Raw genomic sequence first — 22,270 nt, 5'->3', positions numbered from 1 at the left:
AGACTATCTGGCCATATTGTCTTGATGCCTTTATTCCATAGCAGCCTCTGAAAATCTCATCTGTCCCTTCCCTGCAATGACAGTTCTCTTTCCCACATATAGCCACATATTCGATCTCTCTACTAGTGAAAGTTTTACATGAAATCACAATATTGTCTTAAATTCTTAATTTCCACATTAGAGATTACTTAAAAAATACATATATGAACAAGCTGTAAATCTAGGCTGAAAATGAACTTTATAATGAGGGGTGCTTCTTTTTACTGCTTTAGTTACTTATCCACATACAAATTAAAGACCACAAAACTGGAAATGAAAAATGAACGTGACAGGATAGAGATGAAGGGTAGCCAGGCTCACCAATACCAGATGTCTTATATGGAGCAGGTGTTGTGTTCTCTTTAAGACAGAAAAAAATTCTGAAGACCAGCAGTCGTACTGTAGCTGTTGGTTTCAAGCAGACGCCTAAAGAACTGTCTTCCTGTGGTTTGTTGGCTCTTCTGGACTTCAATAGAGAGTGACTATTCCATCTGGAAGAAACAACCCCTTGTTCTGTCTGGTTTGACAGCTTCAGTTATGACTGATTCTTAGAAACAGCAGAGTACTGGGAAAAGTACTGGGAATAAACTAATAACTTTTAAAAAAGACAGAAAAAAATTAATTATAATATGCTTCGTGACCAATGGTGGAGGTCTTCACAATAGAAAGCCTCAGTCCTGAGAGACACACATAGGACAAAAAGACCCATAGGTAAAATGGAAAGTGTAAAGACCCAATATATTCAATTTTTCTTGTCTCCTGAAATAAATGTTTGATTACTTTCTCAAAGGTATTTCACTCAAAATAGCAGCAGTGTACTTTCAAACCAACTTCAGGACCAGAAATAGTACCACATGGGATTAAGAAACAAAGTATGGCATAATTCAACCTGTGATGGCCAGGATGTCCCTGCCCCCTTCTCTCTCTCTCTCTCTCTCTCTCTCTCTCTCTCTCTCTCTCTCTCTCTCTCTCTCTCTCTCTCTCTCTCTCTCTCTGTATGTGTCCTGGGAATACATTAGAGTACAAGAGGGCCACCATTCTAATCAAATGTGAGCCGACTCAGTCTTTATCCCCAAATAAGGCTCATGTAAAAATTATTACTCACCTCCAAAGACCAGCAAGAGAAGCAGTGCTGAGTATTTCATGGTTGAAGTTGAAGAGCAACAAACACAGCACATGAAGCTCTATAATCAGCAAATATCAAGGCATGTCTTCAAACGTCATACATACAGTGCACTAATCAGAAGTTACCAGATCAGCCTTTGTTTAGAGAACACTGGCAAAGTTTGAAAGTAATGTAGACAATAGGATAAATAGCACAGCCAAAAGTTATTTGGAAATGTCATGGCCCATGTCTTATGACATATTTAATTTCAGTGACACAGTTTTACAAATCCCTTATTTTCCATATGGCATAGTTTTTAAGCTATAGGCTGTTTTCATGTTTCATTTGTCTTGTGTGATACAGAGTTTCCATATATTAAAGTACTGAAAAGGATATGATTCCAATAATAGATTTTTCAGACATCTGCAGTTCTCCCAAAGGCACCAGAAGTTAGATACGTATTGTTGGTTAATTGCATGTCCCCTCTAAGAAGTGATCAGAGAAGAAAAGCTAGACTCAATCCTTATATCAGGTAAGTCCCTATATGCTTAAAACCATGGACTTTCTACTGTGTGTAACCTGAGCCATATATAGCTTCATAGACAGATTTATACAATCCAATCTCATTGATGTTTTCATTTTGTTTTGAGACAGGATTTTACTGTGGTAATCCTGGCTGTCCTGGAATTTACTGTTCTAAATCAGAATAGCCACAATTCAGAGATCTATTTTTATGATACTCTACTACTTTTTGGTTGTTGTTGTCTTATACTATTTATACCCTACCTAGTACTGTTTTCTGGCCCTTGGAATGATGAGTATTGTAGTTATTTCTTCCTAATGTGAGCATAGCAATGGGTCAGCAGCAAATATTCACTCCTAGGACAAATCAAAAAAAGATGATCAAAAGCATGTGATCCCAATAACCAAGTGAGAAACACAGCCATTGTGTAAATGTATAATAACAATGTGGGTGAGTACTCCATGTGTGTCCTTGTTATTTAATGCAAATTTTCTGTTATTTAACACAGCAAATGTTCTTCCATTCACTATGACCCATAGGAATTGGCATATTGTGTTTATTTTAATTTTATTTCATTCTAGGAATTTTAATTTTTTCTTGTTTTAATTGATACATTTCTCATCAAGTAGTGTGTTGGTTAGTCACTATAAGTTTATGCACTTTCTGTATTTTTATTGCTGTTATGTTCATTCAGCTTCATTCTACTATTGTCTGATAAAATATAGGATGTTACTTCAGTTTTCCTAAAATTGTTGAGGCCTGTTTTGTGATTATGTGATAGATCAGTGAATGTTCCTTGTGCTTTTGTGACATGGGTATTCTTTAGCATATGGAGTGAATGTTCTGACTATATTTATTTGGTAAGTATATTTAATATCTGATGGCATTTAAGTCCAGCATTTTTCTGATTTTTTAATGGACTATCAGTGAGCATGCATTACTGGGAATCCCTCACTAAACATTGTTACGTTGAATCTTTGTTTTTAGATCGACTAGTGATTCTACATGAAATTTTGAAGTCCTGTGTTTGGTCCATCTATGTTTAGATTTGTAATGTCCTCCTGATATGTAATATCTTTAATTAGTATCAAATTTCCTTCTTGTTTCTTCTAATGTTGTTTTGGAGTATTATTGCCATATACTGGAATCAGTAAACCTATATATTTTCCTTAATTCCCTTTACCTAAGATGCTTTTTTCCTGTGTTTATATTAAAGTGCTGTTTTTCTTTGAATATGAGGTATGTTTTTCAAGGAGAAATAGATAGATTGTATTATGTAATTCAATCTGGTAATGTGTGTTTAATTGTCAAATATATACCATTAATATTCAAGACTTATTATTGAGAGATATGCATTAATTATTTCTTGTCATCATGCTGACAGTTTGATGTTTTCTCAAATTTCTTTGAATGATTTTTTCTTGTAACATTCATTTGTTCCCTGTGACTTCATGCTAGTTTTCCCTTCTCTTCAGACTGAGGTTTCCTTTCTAACATACCCTATGGGGCTTGGTTGATGATTATGAGTCTTTTTCTGTATTTTCCTGGAAAGGTTTTATTTCTCCTTCAAATTCAATATATAGTTATTCTGAATGTCAAAATAATGTGTGCATGGGGAAGAGGTAGCCTTGTTGACATGGACACAGCTAAGCAATCGCTGAGCCATCAGAGAGGGAAATGGATACAGTACTGATAGTGTAGCAGAAGCTAGAAGCCTCAATTTGGACTAATTGGTCATTGCAATGAATGCTTGCAAGCAAGGAAGTTGATGCAAAAGTGTATGCTGTAGGGACACACTACAACTAGCATAATGACATTTTTTTCTTCTGGGGGTAAGATTGCCAGGGCAGAGGGCAAGTAGAAAGGGACATGGAGACATATATGCATACCCAGATATAACAGTTATGAAACTTCTGTGTGTGAGAGTAAACACTCCCCCTTGCTTCATACCCAAATACTGTACAGGTCTTTCATTGGGCATTATGTTTATGTGTTGATGCTTTGATTCATTCCAATTTCTCACCTTGTGAACTTGCCAGTTTTTTTTCTTTTGTGCCAACCTGTAGGGACCAAAATCTCAAAACCTCCACGTTTTCTCTCGTTTCTGAGTTTATAGTGTAAGACTCTCAGAGAGAATCTTCCCTCAGGAGGGAGATCCTCAAGCCCAGTGACCAGTCCGAGTCCACAGGCTGCAATCAGCAAGAGGATTTTTATTGATCAGGATACACAGATATCTGTGGGCGTCCCAGTCAATTTGAAAGACTGGCGCGCCTAGCAGAGCCAGGGTGGGCTTTTTATAGTATTTTGGGGAGCAGAAGCAGGCTTACAGAAGCAGATGCATGGTTACAGGGATGTGATTGGTGGAGTAAATGAGGCATACGTGTATGTTACCTATTTTGGCTATAATCATAACAGTGAGTTAGCAAAAAGTACATGGTGGTCAGGGCTTCCGGGGGGTCAGGGACTTTTTCTTTTTCCTGTCAGGTGGCCCATGGAGTAGTGCCCATAATTTAGTCTGGTTTCTGCATTTTGTTTTCTTTTCTGGTCTGTTTCGTCTAAATGATGGGTCAGCTTGTCCCACATATCTAAAAACTTACTTTTTACTTCTATAGTTGAGGGCCTTGGGCTTGTACAATTCCCTTTCTGGGAGGGGGTCTTTCAATAGCAAGGGAAACCTTTTCCAACAGGACAGGAACAACCTGTTCTAGAGATAGCCATTTGATTGTTTACCGTCATGATTATCTACTTTGTCAATGTACCTTGAATTCACTGAACCATGGCTCAGCCCTCTCCATAGTTCTTTAGGGAAAAATGAGTCTCATTTGTGCATATATTTCTTTTGCTTTTATCTCTGCTTCGGTAATCCCACCACGTTATTCCAAAAATATTTTTCTTTAGATTCCTTTGGTTTGGTTGGATTTTGGTTTTGTTTTGTGTGTGTGTGTATGTGTGTGTGTGTGTGTGTGTGTGTGTGTGTGTGTGTGTGTGTGTGTGTGTGTGTTTGGGGGGGTGCTAGGCAGGGGCACCTCTGTTCTAGTTCTTTTTAGTTGGATATTTTTAATTTACATTTCAAATGTTATTCCCTATCCCAGTTTTCTGGCCATAAGCCCCCTATCCCATTCCTGTCCCCCTTTTTTTCTTTAGATTCTTAACTAAAAATTATTCAAGAAAAGCCTTGTGTTGCTCACCCATAACACCAACATTTGGGATAAAAAAAAAGAGGAAAATCATAAGGTTTAGCCAGACTGCACTATACAGAAAGAAACAAGAAAAAAAAGTGGGAAGGAAAGAAGGAAGCATAGATAGATTACATGGTAGATAGTGTCTTCATTTTCTTCCTGTAATTAAATAAGTGGAATTTTCTAGTGAGAAAGTAATTGAAGAAGATAAAATTTACAAATGTCAAACATAGGAGCCGTCAGCAGCAGGAAACTTTCAGTTTCTGCTTGTGCCCACAACTGAACTGGACCCACAGTTCTCTGTACACAAATCCAGTTCTCTCTACACAAATCCCGTGGTGAAGAGACTGGAATCTCAGTAGTACAGAAAATCCAGAGAGCTCAAAGGAGACAACTACTTCTGCTCACATTCCTGAACCAAGAGGAACCTCCCAAATGCCCTCTGTGCTCTCTGGGTACAGGAAACTAAGAGCAATCAGGAGGAGGACAAGAGCTGAAAGCCAGTTGCCAGGAGCACTGAAACACCTGAGAGGAGAGAGAGAGAGAGAGAGAGAGAGAGAGAGAGAGAGAGAGAGAGAGAGGTACGACCAACTCTTTGACTCCAAGCCACCAGCCTGGAGGCTTCAGGACACACAGACCCAGGAGCAGCTCTCTCTTCCCAGATCCAACTGAAAGGAAACAGGTCTATAAGAGTGATGACACACAGGCTGACAGGAGAGTTGATCCACTGTCAGAGACACCAAGACAAGCTCACGCCAGAGACAACCTGATGGTGAGAGGCAAGCACTGGAAAATAAGTAACAGAAATGAAGACTACTCAGCATCATCAGAGCCCAATTCTCCTACCAAAGCAAACAATAGATATCCAAACACACTAGAAGAGCAAGATTTGGATTTAAAAATCACATCTTATGATAATGATAGAGGACTTTAAGAAGAACATAAATAATTCCTTTAAAGAAATACAGGACAACACAGGTAAACAAATAAAAGCACTTAAAGAGGAAACAAAAATACCTTAAAGAACTACAGGAAAACACAACCAAACAGGTTAAGGAATCTAAAAATGGAAATATAAAAAAATAAATCACAAAGGGTGATGACTGTGGAAATAGAAAACCTGGGAAAGAGGTCACGAATCATAGATGCAAGCATCACCAACAGAATACAAGACATAGAAGAGAGACACTTAGGGGCAGACATTACCATAGAAAACATTGACACTACCTTCAAAGATAATGTAAAACACAAAAATCTCCTAACCCAAAACGTCCAGGAAATTCAGGACACAATGAGAAGATCAAATGTAAAGATAGAGGTAATAGAATAGGGTTAAGATTCCCAAATTAACCGGCCAGTAAATATCTTCATCAAACTTATAAAAAAACTTCACTAACCTAAGAATAGAGATGCCCAAAAACATACAAGAAGCCGACAGAACTATAAAAAATTGGACCAGTCTACAACCATTCTGGATATCACTCTGGAGGGTCCTCAGAAAATTGGACATTGAACTGCCTGAAGATCCAGCTATACCTCTCTTGGGCATATACCCAAAAGATGCCCCAACATATAAAAAAGACACGTGCTCCACTATGTTCATAGCAGCCTTATTTATAATAGCCAGAAGCTGGAAAGAACCCAGATACCCTTCAACAGAGGAATGGATACAGAAAATGTAGTCCATCTACACAATGGAATATTACTCAGCTATCAAAAACAATGACTTTATGAAATTCATAGGCAAATGGTTGGAACTGGAAAATATCATCCTGAGTGAGGTAACCCAATCACAGAAAAACACACATGGTATGCACTCGTTGATAAGTGGCTATTAGCCCAAATGCTTGAATTACCCTAGATGCCTAGAACACATGAAACTCAAGACGGATGATCAAAATGTGAATGCTTCACTCCTTCTTTAAAAGGGGAACAAAAATACCCTTGGCAGGGAATAGAGAGGCAAAGATTAAAACAGACACAGAAGGAACACCCATTCAGAGCCTGCCCCACATGTGGCCCATACATATACAACCATCCAATTAGACAAGATTGATGAAGCAAAGAAGTGCAGGCAGACAGGAGCCGGATGTAGACCTCTCCTGAGAGACACAGCCAGAATACAGCAAATACAGAGGCGAATGCCAGCAGCAAACCACTGACCTAAGTACAGGACCCCCGTTGAAGGAATCAGAGAAAGAACTCGAAGAGCTTGAAGGGGCTCGAGACCCCATATGAACAACAATGCCAAGCAACCAGAGCTTCCAGGGACTAAGCCACTACCTAAAGACTATACATGGACTGACCCTGGACTCTTACCTCATAGGTAGCATTGAATATCCTAGTAAGATCACCAGTGTAAGGGGAAGCCCTGGGTCCTGCTAAGACTGAACCCCCAGTGAACGTGATTGTTGGGAGTAGGGCGGCAATGGGGGGAGGATGAGGAGGGGAACACCCATTAAGAAGGGGAGGGGGAGGGGTTAGGGGGATGTTGGCCCGTAAACCAGGATAGGGAATAACACTCGAAATGTAAATAAGAAATACTCAAGTTAATTAAAAAAAATTGGACCAGTGAAGAAATTCCTCTCTTGCATAATAGCAAAACACCAAATGCACAAAACAAAGGAAGAATATTAGAAGCAGTAAGGGCAATTGGTCAAGTAACATATAAAGGCAGACCTATCAGAATTTCACAAGACTTCTCAACAGAGACAATGAAAGCTAGAAGATCCTGGGCAGATGTCATCCAGATCCTAAGAGAACACAAATGCCAGCCCAGGCCACTATATCCAGCAAAACTCTCAAGCAACAAAGATGAAGAAACCAAGATATTCTATAACAAAACCAAATGTATATATCTTTCCACAAATCCAGCCCTACAAAGGATAGCAGATGTAATCTCCAACACAAGGAGGGAAAATACACCCTAGAAAAAGCAAGAACGTAATCTTCTTGCAAAGACCCAAAAGAAGAAAGTCACATAAACATAACTCCACCTCTAATAAGAAAAATAACAGGAAACAAGAATCACTATTTGTTAATGTCTCTTAACATCAATGGACCTATTTCCCCAATAAAAAATGCATAGACCAACAGACTGGATACATAAAGATGTCCCAGAATTGTGCTGCATACAGGAAACACTTCAGTGACAAAGACAGACACTACCTCAGAGTAAAAGGCTAGAAAACAATTTTTCACGCAAAGAGTCCCAAGAAACAAGCTGGACTAGACATTCAAATATCGAATAAAATCGACTTTCAACAAAAAGATATTTAAAAAGATAAGAAAGGACACTTCATATTCATCAAAGGAAAAATCCACGAAGATGAACTCTCAATCCTGAATATCTATGCTCCAAATGTAAGGGCAACTATATTTACAAAAGAAACCTTACTAAAGCCCAAAGCACTCATTACACCTCACACAATAACAGTGGGAGATTTCAACACCCTACTCTGATAAATGGACAGATCATGGAAACAGAAACTAAAGAGAGAAACAGAGAAACTAACAGAAGTTATGAAACAAATAGATTTAACGATATCTATAGAACATTTCATCCTAAAACAAAAGAGTATACCTTCTTCTCAGTACCTCATGATACCTTCTCCAAAACTGACCATATAATTGGTCACAAAACAGGCAAGAGAAACAGGAAGATTGACATAATCCCATGTATCTGATCAAATCACCATGGTCTAAGGGGGGGTCATCAATAACAACAAAAACGGCAGAAAGCCCATATATACATGGAGGTTTAACGATGCTCAACTCAATGATAATTTGGTAAAGGAAGAAATAAAGGAACAAATTAATGACTTTTTAGAAATTATCGTAAATTAGGGCACAACATACCCAAACTCATGGGACAAAATGAAAGCAGTGCTAAGAGGAAAATTCATAGGTCTGAGTGCCTCAAAAAAGAAACTGGAGAGAGCATACTCTAATAGCTTGACAGCACACCTGAAATCTCTAGAATAAAAAGAAGCCAATACACCCAAAAGGAGTAGAAAGCAGGAAATAATCAAACTCAGGGCTGAAATCAACCAAGGAGAAACAAAAACAAATAGACAAAGAATCAACAAAAACAGAAGCTGGTTCTTTGAGAAAATCAACAGCGTAGATAAACCATTAGCCAGACTAACCAGAGGGCACAGAGAGAGTATCCAAGTTAAAATCAAAAATGAAAAGGGAGAGATAACAACAGAATCTGAAGAAATTCAAAAAATCATCAGATAGTATATTTTTATTTACATATTAAATGTTATCCCATTCCCAGGTTTCCCCTCCAGAAACCTGCTGTCACCCCTACCCCAACCGTGCTTCTATGAGGGTGCTCCCTCACTGACCCACCTACTACCTTCCACCTCCCCACACTGACATTCCGCTACACAAGGCATTGAGCCTTGACAGGACAAAGGGCCTCTCTTCCCTTTGATGCCCAACAAGGCCATCCCCTGCTACATATGCAGAGGGAGTCATAGGTCCATCCCCGTGTTCCCTTGGGATGGTGGTTAAGTTCCTGGAAGCTCTGGGAGGTCTGTTTGCTTGATTTTGTGTTCTTTTTATGGGGTTGCAAACCCCTTCAGCTACTTCAGTTCTTTCTCTAACTCATCCATTTGGAACCCTGTTCTCAGTTAAATGGTTGGCTGCAAGCTTCTACCTCTGTATTTGTAAGGCTCTGGCAGAACTTCTCAGCAGACAACTATATCAGTCTCCTGTCAGCATGCACTTGCTGGCATCTGCAATATTCTTAAGGTTTGGTGGGTTATGTTATGGGTATGTTATGCATCCTCATGTGGGGCAGTATTTGGATGGCCTGTCAGTCTCTGCTACACACTTTGTCTCCTTATAATGGATACAGAAAATATGGTAGATTCCATTTATATGATGGAATACAACTCATCTGTTAAAAACAATGACCTCGTGAAATTCTCAGCAAATGGATGGAACTTGAAAATATCATCCTGAGTGAGGTAACCCAATCAAAAAAGAACACACATGTTATGTACTCACTGTAACTGGGTATTAGTCCAAAAGCTGGGAATACCAACGATACAATTCACAAACCACATGAAGCTCAAAAAGAAATGTGAATGTTTCAGACCTTCTTAAAAGGGGGAACAAAATTGTGTTTTCTTATTTGCCTACCGGGTATCACTAGCCCTTTACACCATTGACGCATGTGAAGGCTGGATCCCAGTATCAGGGTGCATGATGTGAAATTCACAATGAATCAATAAAAAGTTGAAAAAAAAATCTCAGCTTCCATTGGGTTCTTTCCCATAACCCCAGTCAAAGTTACAAGATCCAATCTTTACCATTAAATGCCCTTCCTTTGTCTGCTGATGCCCTATTTGACCGACATTTGAATTCTGATGCAATTCAACCAACCTTACAATGAGAACTTTGGTTTGATATTCCACTTTTTCGGCCCCATTGCTGCTTAAGAAAAGATTCTCTTCAAGGACACACTTAGAAATATTTAGACTATTTCTGCAGATAAGGATCTGATCAATATTTTCACTGAGTTTATTTTTACACTGCACTATATTCAGGCATGCTAGAAGATGGTCAGTTTTTTCACAGAGATTATTACTTTTTTGTTAATTTATCCACAGATGCTAGGAACAAATGACCACCATCATCATTTTCTTAGTCTTCAATAAAGTGTCAAAAGTTTTCTTTATATTTTTTTATTCCTTTGATAGACCTGCCTGTCTCTGTATCAATACCACACAGTTGTTATTATAATTGCTCCCTAATGCACCTTGAGGTTAGGAATGTTGATTTCCCCAGAAGTTCTTTTTTTTTACATTTTTATTGGACATTTTCTTTATCTACATTTCAAATATTATCCCCCTTCCCAGTTTCTCCTCCAAAAGATGCCCCTATCCCATTCCCTATCCCCTACCTGCACTAAGGTGTTCCCTTACCACCCCATTCACTCATTTCTGCCTCCCTGCCCTGGCATTCCCCTATACTGGGGCATTAAGCCATCACAGGACCAAGGACCTGTTCTCCCTTTATGTCCAACAAGGCCATCCTCTACTACATATGCAGTTGGAGCAACAGGTTACTCCATAGGTAATCTTAGGTTGGTGATTTACTCCCTGGGAGCTCTGGTATGTCTGGTTGGTTGAAATTGTTATTTTATCTATGAGATTGCAGACCCTCTCAATTCTTTCTTCACCTCTTCCACTAGGAACCCTATTCTTAGTCTATTGTTTGGCTGCAAGCATCCATCTCTGTATTTGACAGGTTCTAGAAGAGCCTCTCAAGAGAGAGCTATATCAGGCTCTTGTTAGCATGAACCTCTTGGCATCCCCAGCAGTGACTTCATTTGCTGTATGCCTATGAGATGGATCCCCATATGTGACAGTCTTGGATGGCCTTTACTTCAGTCTCTGCTTCACATTATGTCTCTGTACTTCTTCCTGTGATAATTTTGTTTTCCCTTCTAGGAAGGACTGAAGCATCAACAGTTTGGTCTCTCCCCTTCTTGAGCTTCATGTGGTCTCTAAATTGTGTCTTGGGTATTTCAAGCATTTGGGCTAATATCTACTTATTGGTGAATGCATACTCTGTGGGTTCTTTTGTGATTGGCTTACTTCATTCAGGATGATATTTTCAAGGTCCATATATTTGCCTAAGAATTTCATGAAGTCATTTTTTTAATGGTTGAATAGTACACTATTGTGAAAGTGTACCATATTTTCTGTATCCATTCATCTGTTGAGGGACACCTGGGTTATTTCCAGCTTCTGGCTACTATAAATGAGGCTGCCATCAAAATGAGGAGCATATGTCCTTGTTATATGTTGGAGCATCTTTTAAGTATATGCTCAGGAGTGGTATAGCTGGGTCTTCAGAAGGGACTATGAAATTTTCTGAGGAACTGCCAGACTGATTTCCAAAGTGGTTTTGTCAGCTTGTAATCCAACAACAATAGGTCTGTTCCTCTTTCCCAACATCCTTGCCAGCATCTGCTGTCACCTGAGTTATGGATCTTAGCCATTCTGACTGCAATGAGGTACAATGAGAGGGGTGTTTTGATTTGCAATTCCCTGACGACTAAGGGTGTTGAAGATTTTTTAGTTGGTTCTCAGCCATGCAATATTCCTTAATTGGGAATGTTTCTTTAGCTCTGTACCCTATTATTTAATAGGGTAATTTGATTCTGTGGAGTATAACTTCTTCACTTCTTTAAATATATTGGATATTACTCCTCTATCAGATGTAGGATTGGTAGAAATCTTTTCCCAATCTCATGGTTGTCATTTTGTCCTATTGAGGGTGTACTTTGCCTAACAAAAGCTTTGCAAATTTATGAGATCACATTTGTCTATTGTTGATTTTTTTTGTTGAGCTGCCAACCATTTTACTTTTTATTTTTAATTTTTATTTGTTTATTTTTTATTTTTTCCATCTTTATTACATTGGGTTTTTCTTATTTACATGTCAAATGTTATTCCCTTCCCCCAGTCTCCAGGCCAAAATCCTCCTAGTCCCTCCCCCTCCCCTTCTATATGAGTGTTCCCCTCCCCATCCTCCTGCCATTACTGCCCTCCCCCCAACAATCCCATGCACTGGGGGGGGGTCTAGCCTTGGCAGAACCAAGAGCTTCCCCTTCCACTGGTGCCCATACTAAGCTATTCATTGCTACCTATAAATTTGGAGCCCATGGTCAATCCATGTATAGTCTTTGGGTAGTGGCTTAGTCCCTGGAAGCTCTGGTTGGTTGGCATTGTTGTCATATGGGGTCTCAAGCCCCTTCCGCTCTTTCAGTCCTTTCTCAGATTCATTCAACAGGGGTCCCATTCTCAGTTCAGTGGTTTGCTGCTGGCATATTTGTCTATGTATTTGCCATATTCTGGCTGTGTCTCTCAGGAGAGATATACATCTGGTTCCTGTCACCCTGCACTTCTTTGCTTCATCCATCTTATCTAGTTTGGTGGCTGTATATGTATGGGCCACATGTGGGGCAGGCCCTGAATGGGTGTTCCTTCTGCCTCTGTTCTAAACTTTGCTTCCCTATTCCCTCCCAAGGGTATTCTTGTTCCCCTTTTAAAGAAGGAGTGAAGCATGCACATTTTGGTCATCCTTCTTGAGTTTCACGTGTCTGGATATTTAGGATAATTCAATCATTTGGGCTAATAGCAACTTATCAATGACTGCATGCCATGTGTGTTTTTCTGTGATTGGGTTACCTCACTCAGGATGATATTTTCCACGTACATCCATTTGCCTATGAATTTTATAAAGGCATTGTTTTTGATGGCTGAGTAATATTCCATTGTGTAGATGTACCACATTTTCTGTATCCATTCCTCTGTTGAAGGGTATCTGGGTTCTTTCCAGCTTCTGGCTATTATAAATAAGGCTGCTATAAATATAGTGGAGCACGTGTCTTTTTTATATGTTGGGGCATCTTTTGGGTATATGACCAAGAGAGGTATAGCTGAGTCCTCAGGTAGTTCAAAGTCCAATTTTCTGAGGAACCTCCAGACTGATTTCCAGAATGGTTGTACCAGTCTGCAATCCCACCCACAATGGAGGAGTGTTCCTCTTTCTCTACATCCTCACTAGCATTTGCTGTCACCTGAGTTTTTGATCTTAACCATTCTCACTGGTGTGAGATCATTTACTTGCTTGGTTAAAGTCACACCCAGGTATTTTATATTATTTGGGACTACAACAAAGAGTGTCATTTCCCTAATTTCTTTCTGGGCTTGTTTCTCTTTTGTGTAGAGGAAGGCTACTCATTTATTTGAGTTAATTTTATACCCAGCCACTTTGCTGAAGGTGTTTATCAGATTTAGTAGTTCTGTGGTGGAACTTTTGGGATCAGTTAAATATACTATCATATCATCTGCAAATAGTGATATTTTGAATTATTCTTTTCTAGTCTGTATCCCTATTGTCCATTTCCTCCAGATTTTCCAGTTTTTTGAGTATACACTTTTGTAATAGGATCTGATAGTTTTAGAATTTCCTCCATTTCTGTTGTTATGTCTCCCTTTTCATTTCTGATTTTGGTAACTTGGTTACTGTCTCTATGCACTCTGGTTAGACTGATCAAAAATTTATCTATCTTGTATTTCTTCTCAAAAAAAAAAAAAAAAAGCTCGAGAGCTAAACCTTCAGAGAGGCAGACAAGCCTGGGAAACCAGAAGAGACTGCTCCCTGCACACACATCTCGGACGCCAGAGGAAAAAGCCAAAGACCATCTGGAACCCTGGTGCACTGAAGCTCCCGGAAGGAGCGGCACAGGTCTTCCTGGTTGCTGGCGCTGCAGAGAGCCCGTGGGCAGCACCCCACGAGCGAACCTGAGCCTCGGGACCACAGGTAAGACCAAATTTTCTGCTGCAAGAAAGCTGCCTGGTGAGCTTGGGACACACGGAAGCAGAATTTCTCTAGGACCGGGCACGTTCTGTGTTTACCGGAAGTCCCACACCCGCGGATCGCGGCCGGCAGCAGCTCTCTGCTCCCAGACCCGGTGAGAGAGAGACCCAACCGCCTGGTCAGGTGGGCACTCCTGAGGCTGCAGAGCGGAAGAGACCACCAACACTGCTCACCCCTGCCCACATCCCAGGCCCAAGAGGAAACTGTATAAGGCCTCTGGGCTCCCGTGGGGGAGGGCCCAGGAGCGGCAGGACACCTGCCTGAGACACCTCCGGAACCTGAAAGAAACAGACCGGATAAACAGTTCTCTGCACCCAAATCCCGTGGGAGGGAGAGCTAAACCTTCAGAGAGGCAGACAAGCCTGGGAAACCAGAAGAGACTGCTCCCTGCACACACATCTCGGACGCCAGAGGAAAAAGCCAAAGACCATCTGGAACCCTGGTGCACTGATGCTCCCGGAAGGGGCAGCACAGGTCTTCCTGGTTGCTGGCGCTGCAGAGAGCCCGTGGGCAGCACCCCAGGAGCGAACTTGAGCCTCAGGACCACAGGTAAGACCAAATTTTCTGCTGCAAGAAAGCTGCCTGGTGAACTCAAGACACAGGCCCACAGGAACAGCTGCAGACCTGTAGAGAGGAAAAACTACATGCCCGAAAGCAGAACACTCTGTCCCCATAACTGACTGAAAGAGAGGAAAACAGGTCTACAGCACTCCTGACACACAGGCTTATAGGACAGTCTAGCCACTGTCAGAAATAGCAGAACAAAGTAACACTAGAGATAATCTGATGGCGAGAGGCAAGCGCAGGAACCCAAGCAACAGAAACCAAGACTACATGCCATCATCGGAGACCAATTCTCCCACAAAAACAAACATGGAATATCCAAACACACCAGAAAAGCAAGATCTAGTTTCAAAATCATATTTGATCATGATGCTGGAGGACTTCAAGAAAGACATGAACACACTTAGGGAAACACAGGAAAACATTAATAAACAAGTAGAAGCCTACAGAGAGGAATCGCAAAAATCCCTGAAAGAATTCCAGGAAAACACAATCAAACAGTTGAAGGAATTAAAAATGGAAATAGAAGCAATCAAGAAAGAACACATGGAAACAACCCTGGATATAGAAAACCAAAAGAAGAGACAAGGAGCTGTAGATACAAGCTTCACCAACAGAATACAAGAGATGGAAGAGAGAATCTCAGGAGCAGAAGATTCCATAGAAATCATTGACTCAACTGTCAAAGATAATGTAAAGCGGAAAAAGCTACTGGTCCAAAACATACAGGAAATCCAGGACTCAATGAGAAGATCAAACCTAAGGATAATAGGTATAGAAGAGAGTGAAGACTCCCAGCTCAAAGGACCAGTAAATATCTTCAACAAAATCATAGAAGAAAACTTCCCTAACCTAAAAAAAGAGATACCCATAGGCATACAAGAAGCCTACAGAACTCCAAATAGATTGGACCAGAAAAGAAACACCTCCCGTCACATAATAGTCAAAACACCAAACGCACAAAATAAAGAAAGAATATTAAAAGCAGTAAGGGGAAAAGGTCAAGTAACATATAAAGGCAGACCTATCAGAATCACACCAGACTTTTCGCCAGAAACTATGAAGGCCAGAAGATCCTGGACTGATGTCATACAGACCCTAAGAGAACACAAATGCCAGCCCAGGTTACTGTATCCTGCAAAACTCTCAATTAACATAGATGGACAAACCAAGATATTCCATGACAAAACCAAATTTACACAATATGTTTCTACAAATCCAGCACTACAAAGGATAATAAATGGTAAAGCCCAACATAAGGAGGCAAGCTATACCCTAGAAGAAGCAAGAAACTAATCGTCTTGGCAACAAAACAAAGAGAATGAAAGCACACAAACATAACCTCACATCCAAATATGAATATAAAGGGAAACAATAATCACTATTCCTTAATATCTCTCAATATCAATGGCCTCAACTCCCCAATAAAAAGACATAGATTAACAAACTGGATACGCAACGAGGACCCTGCATTCTGCTGCCTACAGGAAACACACCTCAGAGACAAAGACAAACACTACCTCAGAGTGAAAGGCTGGAAAACAACTTTCCAAGCAAATGGTCAGAAGAAGCAAGCTGGAGTAGCCATTCTAATATCAAATAAAATCAATTTCCAACTAAAAGTCATCAAAAAAGATAAGGAAGGACACTTCATATTCATCAAAGGAAAAATCCACCAAGATGAACTCTCAATCCTAAATATCTATGCCCCAAATACAAGGGCACCTACATACGTAAAAGAAACCTTACTAAAGCTCAAAACACACATTGCACCTCACACAATAATAGTGGGAGATTTCAACACCCCACTCTCATCAATGGACAGATCATGGAAACAGAAATTAAACAGAGACGTAGACAGACTAAGAGAAGTCATGAGCCAAATGGACTTAACGGATATTTATAGAACATTCTATCCTAAAGCAAAAGGATATACCTTCTTCTCAGCTCCTCATGGTACTTTCTCCAAAATTGACCATATAATTGGTCAAAAAACGGGCCTCAACAGGTACAGAAAGATAGAAATAATCCCATGTGTGCTATCGGACCACCACGGCCTAAAACTGGTCTTCAATAACAGTAAGGGAAGAATGCCCACATATACGTGGAAATTGAACAATGCTCTACTCAATGATAACCTGGTCAAGGAAGAAATAAAGAAAGAAATTAAAAACTTTTTAGAATTTAATGAAAATGAAGATACAACATACCCAAACTTATGGGACACAATGAAAGCTGTGCTAAGAGGAAAACTCATAGCGCTGAGTGCCTGCAGAAAGAAACAGGAAAGAGCATATGTCAGCAGCTTGACAGCACACCTAAAAGCTCTAGAACAAAAAGAAGCAAATACACCCAGGAGGAGTAGAGGCAGGAAATAATCAAACTCAGAGCTGAAATCAACCAAGTAGAAACAAAAAGGACCATAGAAAGAATCAACAGAACCAAAAGTTGGTTCTTTGAGAAAATCAACAAGATAGATAAACCCTTAGCCAGACTAACGAGAGGACACAGAGAGTGCGTCCAAATTAACAAAATCAGAAATGAAAAGGGAGACATAACTACAGATTCAGAGGAAATTCAAAAAATCATCAGATCTTACTATAAAAACCTATATTCAACAAAATTTGAAAATCTTCAGGAAATGGACAATTTCCTAGACAGATACCAGGTATCGAAGTTAAATCAGGAACAGATAAACCAGTTAAACAACCCCATAACTCCTAAGGAAATAGAAGCAGTCATTAAAGGTCTCCCAACCAAAAAGAGCCCAGGTCCAGACGGGTTTAGTGCAGAATTCTATCAAACCTTCATAGAAGACCTCATACCAATATTATCCAAACTATTCCACAAAATTGAAACAGATGGAGCCCTACCGAATTCCTTCTACGAAGCCACAATTACTCTTATACCTAAACCACACAAAGACACAACAAATAAAGAGAACCTCAGACCAATTTCCCTTATGAATATCGACGCAAAAATACTCAATAAAATTCTGGCAAACCGAATTCAAGAGCACATCAAAACAATCATCCACCATGATCAAGTAGGCTTCATCCCAGGCATGCAGGGATGGTTTAATATATGGAAAACCATCAACGTGATCCATTATATAAACAAACTGAAAGAACAGAACCACATGATCATTTCATTAGATGCTGAGAAAGCATTTGACAAAATTCAACACCCCTTCATGATAAAAGTCCTGGAAAGAATAGGTATTCAAGGCCCATACCTAAACATAGTAAAAGCCATATACAGCAAACCAGTTGCTAACATTAAACTAAATGGAGAGAAACTTGAAGCAATCCCACTAAAATCAGGAACTAGACAAGGCTGCCCACTCCCTCCCTACTTATTCAATATAGTTCTTGAAGTTCTAGCCAGAGCAATCAGACAACAAAAGGAAATCAAGGGGATACAGATCGGAAAAGAAGAGGCCAAAATATCACTATTTGCAGATCACATGATAGTATATTTAAGTGATCCCAAAAGTTCCACCAGAGAACTACTAAAGCTGATAAACAACTTCAGCAAAGTGGCTGGGTATAAAATTAACTGAAATAAATCAGTTGCCTTCCTCTATACAAAAGAGAAACAAGCCGAGAAAGAAATTAGGGAAACAACACCCTTCATAATAGACCCAAATAATATAAAGTACCTCGGTGTGACTTTAACCAAGCAAGTAAAAGATCTGTAAAATAAGAACTTCAAGACACTGAGGAAAGAAATTGAAGAAGACCTCACAAGATGGAAAGATCTCCCATGCTCATGGATTGGCAGGATTAATATAGTAAAAATGGCCATTTTACCAAAAGCAACCTACAGATTCAATGCAATCCCCATCAAAATACCAATCCAATTCTTCAAAGAGTTAGACAGAACAATTTGCAAATTCATCTGGAATAACAAAAAACCCAGGATAGCTAAAACTATCCTCAACAATAAAAGGACTTCAGGGGGAATCACTATCCCTGAACTCAAGCAGTATTACAGAGCAATAGTGATAAAAACTGCATGGTATTGGTAAAGAGACAGACAGATAGACCAATGGAACAGAATTGAAGACCCAGAAATGAACCCACACACCTGTGTTCACTTGATTTTTGACAAAGGAGCCAAAACCATCCAATGGAAAAGAGATAGCATTTTCAGCAAATGGTGCTGGTTCAACTGGAGGGCAACATGTAGAAGAATGCAGATCGATCCATGCTTATCACCCTGTACAAAGCTTAAGTCCAAGTGGATCAAGGACCTCCACATCAAACCAGACACCCTCAAACTAATAGAAGAAAAACTAGGGAAGCATCTGGAACACATGGGCACTGGAAAAAATTTCCTGAACAAAACACCAATGGCTTATGCTCTAAGATCAAGAATCGACAAATGGGATCTCATAAAACTGCAAAGCTTCTGTAAGGCAAAGGACACTGTGGTTAGGACAAAACGGCAACCAACAGATTGGGAAAAGATCTTTACCAATCCTACAACAGATAGAGGCCTTATATCCAAAATATACAAAGAACTCAAGAAGTTAGACCGCAGGGAAACAAATAACCCTATTAAAAAATGGGGTTCAGAGCTGAACAAAGAATTCACAGCTGAGGAATGCCGAATGGCTGAGAAACACCTAAAGAAATGTTCAACATCTTTAGTCATAAGGGAAATGCAAATCAAAACAACCCTGAGATTTCACCTCACACCAGTGCGATTGGCTAAGATCAAAAACTCAGGTGACAGCAGATGCTGGCGAGGATGTGGAGAAAGAGGAACACTCCTCCATTGTTGGTGGGATTGCAGACTGGTAAAACCATTCTGGAAATCAGTCTGGAGGTTCCTCAGAAAATTGGACTTTGAACTGCCTGAGTATCCAGCTATACCTCTCTTGGGCATATACCCAAAAGATGCCTCAACATATAAAAGAGACACGTGCTCCACTATGTTCATCGCAGCCTTATTTATAATAGCCAGAAAATGGAAAGAACCCAGATGCCCTTCAACAGAGGAATGGATACAGAAAATGTGGTACATCTACACAATGGAATATTACTCAGCTATCAAAAACAACGAGCTTATGAAATTCGTAGGCAAATGGTTGGAACTGGAAAATATCATCCTGAGTGAGCTAACCCAATCACAGAAAGACATACATGGTATGCACTCATTGATAAGTGGCTATTAGCCCAAATGCTTGAATTACCCTACATCCCTAGAACAAATGAAACTCAAGACGGATGATCAAAATGTGAATGCTTCACTCCTTCTTTAAATGAGGAAAAAGAATACCCTTGTCAGGGAAGGGAGAGGCAAAGATTAAAACAGAGACTTAAGGAACACCCATTCAGTGCCTGCCCCACATGTGGCCCATACATATACAGCCACCCAATTAGACAAGATGGATGAAGCAAAGAAGTGCAGACCGACAGGAGCCGGATGTAGATCGCTCCTGAGAGACACAGCCAGAATACAGCAAATACAGAGGTGAATGCCAGCAGCAAACCACAGAACTGAGAATAGGTCCTCTATTGAAGGAATCAGAGAATGAACTGGAAGAGCTTGAAGGGGCTCGAGACCCCAAAAGTACAACAATGCCAAGCAACCAGAGCTTCCAGGGACTAAGCCACTACCTAAAGACTATACATGGACTGACCCTGGACTCTGACCCCATAGGTAGCAATGAATATCCTAGTAAGAGCACCAGTGGAAGGGGAAGCCCTGGGTCCTGCTAAGACTGAACCCCCAGTGAACTAGTCTATGGGGGGAGGGCGGCAATGGGGGGAGGGTTGGGAGGGGAACACCCATAAGGAAGGGGAGGGGGAGGGGGATGTTTGCCCGGAAACCGGGAAAGGGAATAACACTCGAAATGTATATAAGAAATACTCAAGTTAATAAAAAAAAAAAAAAGAAAGAAATACTCAAGTTAATAAAAAAAAAGAAAGAAAAAAAAAAAGCTCCTGGTTTTGTTGATTCTTTGTATAGTTCTTTTTGTTTCTACTTAGTTTATTTCAGGCCAAGTTTGATTATTTCCTGCTAGCTACTCCTCTTGGGTTTCACAAAGCCAATCCAAGAACACATCAAAACAATATTCCATCATAATGAAGTAGGCTTCATCCTGGGGGTGCAAGGATGGTTCAATATAGAGAAATGCATCAATAATCTACCTTATAAACAAATTCAAAGAAAATATACACATGTTCATCTCATTAGATACTGAGAAACCAAAATTCAACTAAATTCAACACTTCTTCATGATAAAAATCTTGAAAAGATCAGCAATTCAAAGCCCATACCTAAACATAGTAAATGCAACATACAGCAAACCAGTAGTGATCGGCAAACTAAATGAAGATAAACTTGAAGCAATCCAAGTAAAATCAGGGACTAGACAAGGCTTCCACTCACTTGCTGCCTATTCCATATATTACTTGGAGTCCTAGGCAAAGCAATTAGACAACAAAAGGAGGTCAGAAGATAGATAGAATCTGCCATAGTCATGGATTGACAGAATTAATAGAGTAAAAACGGCCATCTTGTTGAAAGTACTCTATATAGTCAATGTAATTCCCAACAAAATTACAACTCAATTATTTATAGAGTTAAAACGAGTGATTTACAGATTAATTTGGAAGAAAATAATCCCAGGATATTTCAAGCTATTCTCAACAATAAAAGAATTTCTGAGGGAATCACTATCTTTAACCTCAAGCTGTATTAAAAACTGTATGGCATTGGTACAGACACAGGCAGGTACATCAAAGGAATAGAACTGAAGACCCAGAAATGAACCAATACATTTGTCACTTGATTTTGACAAAGGAACTAAAACCATCCAGAGGAAAATAGACAGCATTTTCAATAAATGGTGCTGGTTCAACTGGAGGTCCGCAGGTAGAAGAAGGCAAATTGATCCATCCTTATCACCTTGTAGAAAGCTCAAGGACAAGTGCATCAAGGACCTAAACATAAAACTAGATACACTGAAACAAAGAGAAGAGAAAGTAGGGAAATGCCTTGAACACATGGGCACAGGGAAAATTTTCCTGAACAGAACACTGAGGCCTTATGCTCTAAGATCAACAATAGATGAGCTCTCAGAAGTGTGGATAATCCTGAGAGCTCTGGGGAGACCACCATTTATGCTCATATTTCATGGACCAAGAGGACTGTGCCTAGTGCCCTCTGGATACAGGAACATAGAAGCAGACAAAGGCAGGACCCTTTCAGTTTCTGCCTGATCCCAGATCTAAAGGTCATTTGCCAAGAACACTGACATACCTGAGAATAAAGGTAAAACCAACTCTTTTGTTCCAAGCAACCTACTTGGAGGCTTCAGGACCCAGAAACCCAGAAGCATTCTCTGTTCCCAGATCCAGTTGAAAGAAAATAGGTCAACAGGAGTGCTGACACACAGGCTTACAGGAGTATAAAGCCACTGTCAGAAAGAGCAAGATA

At 39.9% G+C, this 22,270-nt stretch overlaps 1 non-coding gene across 1 annotated transcript; it reads left to right on the top strand.

The window, feature by feature from the left end:
* Positions 1 to 413: 413 nt before the first annotated feature.
* Positions 414 to 545, top strand: LOC134484230 (small nucleolar RNA SNORA2/SNORA34 family). The gene has a single exon (XR_015647187.1). It is a non-coding gene; the product is annotated as a small nucleolar RNA SNORA2/SNORA34 family (small nucleolar RNA).
* The last annotated feature ends 21,725 nt before the right edge of the window (positions 546 to 22,270 follow it).

The sequence above is a fragment of the Rattus norvegicus genome, chromosome X (assembly GCF_021556685.1).
Source record: "Rattus norvegicus strain SHRSP/BbbUtx chromosome X, alternate assembly SHRSP_T2T, whole genome shotgun sequence".
Lineage (NCBI taxonomy): Eukaryota > Metazoa > Chordata > Mammalia > Rodentia > Muridae > Rattus > Rattus norvegicus.
This window is presented reverse-complemented; position numbering and strand designations above follow the sequence as displayed.